The sequence below is a fragment of the Adiantum capillus-veneris genome, chromosome 2 (genome assembly GCF_014529385.1).
Source record: "Adiantum capillus-veneris isolate H3 chromosome 2, ASM1452938v2, whole genome shotgun sequence".
NCBI lineage: Eukaryota > Viridiplantae > Streptophyta > Polypodiopsida > Polypodiales > Pteridaceae > Adiantum > Adiantum capillus-veneris.
The window spans coordinates 12,686,250-12,691,099 of NC_140932.1; positions in this window are offsets into that span (position 1 = coordinate 12,686,250).

Here is a 4,850-nt window from a genome sequence, read left to right on the forward strand (position 1 = left end):
GCTTTTGATATTTAGGTCATTTTTGGTGCCTTGTTTCCTTGTTGAGAAACTAGAACAATGAACTGATGTAGTTTAAACCTCACCTTCTAATGCTCTTAAAGCACTAGCATATTCCACTCTAGTGCGGCCTCATGAGCTTATTGTGGATATTTTAGCATGATGACGTTGCCTCATACAAGTGCTTGAGACTTAACCAGGGCCAGAGCATAATAGCTCTAGGGAAAGTGGCTCAAATTTAAGTTCAAACCTTGCCTACATATGCTATGTAGCAAGTCTGGCTTAATGGTATCCTTGTGGCTACTTAGGGAAAGAGGCTCAAGCTTAAGTTTGAACCTTGCCTACATATGCTAATATAGCAAGTCTGCCTTGAACTTAAGTTTGAGCCTCAACTGTATATGTTACTTTAGCACTAGGGTGTAAGGTTAGCCTCATGACATCTGTGTGGCTACCAATGTCAGTAGGCTCAAACTTAAGTTCGATCCTCACTTGCATATACTAGAGTAGCACCATCATGTAGGGCTTGTTGCTACCAAGGGCATAGAAGAACACCTTCAGGCTTGATCTTAAGTTCGAGCCTCGAGTGCATATTCTTTAGAACTAGGATGCAAGGCTTGCCTCCTAACATCCTTGTAGCTACCAATGGAAAGAGCCTGCTTGCAGTGTAGACCTACTATGCAAGGGCACAGCCTCATGACATCCTTGTGGCTATCAAGGACATGGCAGAATATCTTTAGGCTCAAGCTAAAGTTTGAGTATTTCATACTGTAGCGCTAGGGTGAAAGGTTAGCCTCGTGAAATACTTATAGCTACTAAGGTCATAGAATAGCATCCTTGTGGAAAACAATGGGAAAAAGCTTGCACTTAAGTATAGACCTTGCCTACAAATATCAGTATAGCACTACGATGCATGTATAGCTTCATGACATCCATGTGGATACCAAAGGAAAAGAAAAACACTTTGAGGCTCGACTTAAGTTCGAGCCTCAACTGTATAAGCTATTGTAGCACTAGGGAGTAAGTCTAGACTCATCCTAATTCCAAGAGGATCGAACTTAAGTTTGATCCTCACTTGCATAGGCTAGTGTAGCACTAGAATGCAGCCTACTGCCATCCTCGTGGCTAACATGGGTATAGAATAGCACCTTAAGTTCAAGCCTCATTTTCATATGCTAGTGTAGCACTAGGATGCAAGGCTTTCCTCATGACATCCTTGTGTCTACTAAGGGCAAGAGGCTCGAACTTAAGTTTGAGCCTTGCCTACATATGCTAGTATAGCACTAGCATGCAAGTATATCTTCATGACATCCTTGTGGATACAAAGGGAACAGAACAACACCTTTAGGTTCAAACTTAAGTTTAAGCCTCAATTGCATATGATATTGTAGCACCAGTGTGTAAGGCTAGCCGAGGGATATCCTTGTGGCTACTTAGGGAAAGAGGCTCGAACTTAAGTTCGAACCTCGCCTACATATGCTAGTATAGCAAGTCTAACTTAATGACATACTTGTGGATACTTAGGGAAAGCGGCTCAAATTTAAGTTCGAACCTTCCCTACATATGCTATTGTAGGCTACCTTAATGACATCCTTGTGGCTACTTAGGGAAAGAGGCTCAAACTTAAGTTTGCACCTTGCCTACTTATGCCAGTATAACAAGTCTAACTTAATGACATCCTTGTGTCTACTTAGGGAAAGCGGCTCAAATTTAAGTTCGAACCTTGCCTACATATGCTATTGTAGCAAATCTGGCTTAATGAAATCATTGTGGCTACTTCGGGAAAGAGGCTTGAGCTTAAGTTCGAACCTTGCCTACATATGCTAATATAGCAAGTCCGCCTTGAACTTAAGTTTGAGCCTCAACTATATATGTTACTTTAGCACTAGGGTGCAAGGTTAGCCTCATGACATCTGTGTGGCTACCAATGCCAGTAGGCTCAACTTAAGTTCGATCCTCACTTGCATATACTAGAGTAGCACCATCACGTAGGGCTTGTTGCTACCAAGGGCATAGAAGAATACCTTTAGGCTCGATCTTAAGTTTGAGACTCAAGTGCATATTCTTTAGCACTAGGATGCAAGGCTTGCCTCATGACATCCTTGTGGCCCGGGGGATTCACCATGGAAAACTTACCGCACCATGTAAGTGCAAGGGAGGGGTATTTTTTTTACAAGTTACATAAGCATATAAGTTAGGGGCAGGACCCTGATAATTTATCTCTCAAGCTTAAAAATAAGAGAGGGGGTATCATATTTAGGGGGAGGGGGACTTGACTCGGGTTGATTACTTGTAACGATTGATCCTTGGTGTGCACTAGAACTCGCATGAATTTTAAGAAAGTTTTTTATCACGTCACACATCAAATTTTGCATCAAGCCGATCATAGATAAGGGCTGATTTGGAGCAAGTCAAGGGTTGATTTACACCAGCTTTGGATGCGTCAGAATTGGATGAGTAGCCAGAGTGCAGGCTGGTCGGGCACATAGTTTGTCAAACTTAAGAAAAATTGAGGGTGTGTCTAGTTATCAGTAGAAGTGGTTCCTTAATACATTGTCAGTCACTATGCTACACACTCTTTGATTAGTTTTACTTACTTTTATCATGTGAGACCTGAATTTTATATGTAAGATAGGGGTACGATAGTTTTCTTTCTTGATTTTTGTATACGCGTAGAAAGGGGGGTCATATTCCCTAATATGAGTTGTATATAGGGGTTTTATAAAAGTTGTCCGCTCACATGTGGCATCCCGTTTTGTATATTGAGTGAATCCCCCGGGCCTTGTGGCTAGCCTTATTTGCATATGCTATTGTAGCACTAGGGTGTAAGGCTAGCCGAGGGACATCCTTGTAGCTACCAGAGGCAAGAGGCTCGAGCTTAAGTTCAAGCCTCACCTAGATATGTTAGTATAGCACTATCATGAAAATCTAGATTCACTAAGTCCTTTTAGGATTCATGCAAGAATTGAAAAACACTTAGGATTGAACTTAAGTCTAGCCTCATGGCATCCTTCTGGTTACCAATGACAAGAGGCTCAAACTTAAGTTTGATCCCCACTTGCATATTCGAGTGTAGCACTAGCATGGAAGGCTAGCTTGATGACATATTTGTGGCTATCAAGGGCATAGAATAGCACCTTTAGGCTCGATCTTAAGTTCGACCCTCAAGTGCATCAGGGAATAAAAATTCACTTTTAGGATCAAACTTAAGTTTGAGCTTCCTCTCCATATGCTAATGTAGCATATGGATATGCCTAGCCTCATGACATCCTTCTGGCTAGAAAAATTCACTTTTAGGCTCAAACTTAAGTTTGAGCTTCCTCTCCATATGCTAATGTAGCACTAGGGTGCATGCCTAGCCTCATGACATCCTTCTGGCTAGAAAAACCATAGAGCTTCACTTTTAGGCTCAAATTTAATGTAGCACTAACTTCCAGACTACTCTCATGACATCCTTGTGGCTAGCAAGGGTCCAAAACAACATCTTTTGGCTCAAAATTAAGTTTGAGCCTCGCCTACACATGCTAGTGTTTTTTTAAAAATGTACTAGTTAACTTAAACATATGATCCTTGTTTAGGTTCTAATATTGTTCTTTTTGGTTGTTTTAGGAATGGAGGCTTCCAATGTACCAAGTATACCAGAGCAGGGTGCACAAGTCTTCACACTCGATGTTCTTGGAATGTCCACTCACGCCAAAACTACTGCTCCAAGAATAAAGGTTGACAAGACCTTTGAATTAACAAAAGAAGAAGAACTGAAGTGGTTTGTGGATACCTACAATACAGATGCAAACTACAAAGGTGACATCCATCTATATTTGTCACAAGGTGATATGAAATATGGAGACACGGGGATTGTTGTGGGTGTCAAGGATGATGTGGATGCAACATCAATGCCATGCTTTGCATGTAATGTGCTACCTATTGGAGATACCACAAAGGGAAACAAGTTTTTCTTATCATTGGGCACTTTTCATGTAGCAGACATGAATGGTAGCAAACTAGGAAAAGAAAATTCTATTGTAAAATTAGGATTGAAGATCTCCAACTTCACTAATCAAGAAGACTCAAGTGTGGACTGTGTGGAAGACCTAGTGAAGACATTGAAACATGCAAAGCAAATCTTGAGCTTACCAAAGAATATTGTACCTGCAAAGAAACCAATAGGGGCACTATCTAAGAAAGTTGTGGAGAAGACAGGGAAAGCCATAATTAGGAGTGCACTTGCAGCATCAAGAGGTGCCTGTGCAAGCGCTTCAACACATGTAGAGAAGATCACTGCCACCATTAATTTAGAGGATTAAGAAGTTTCACAAGAGCAAGATGCACAAGGACTCAGAAGAAAAAGAAAGGCAAAGGATGATTCTACTCTTGAGGAAGATTGACAAAAACTAGCAAAGAGGAAGATGAAAGAGAGTGCAGAAGAAAAAGAGGTTTCTGAAGAGGAGTTGATGGACATGGAAACTCCATCTGAAGATAACAAGGCATTGACCTCTTTAGAAATCAAGAAGGGATTCTATCCTTTTGGGATTAATGAAGTCTTTAGCATTGACGTGACAAGGTGTTTTCTTGCTCCATCAAACTATGTGTACAGAAGATTAAATCTAGATTGGGTCAGGATTTTCACTTTAGACTTCATTCAAGAACCAAAGAAAGAGGAGATACTAGCAATTTTGATGCCTTGTGATTCTTCCAAAAAAAATCCTCTTGACAAACTTGCCAAAGAGGATGTTCGCAATGTTGATTACTGGATCATCTCTGGACAACACTCCATTAGTGTTGCAAAACGTTTGCAGGGTGCAAACGTTGCAAAGGTTACCCCTCAATTGCGTCAACAATTCAAATATAGACGATCA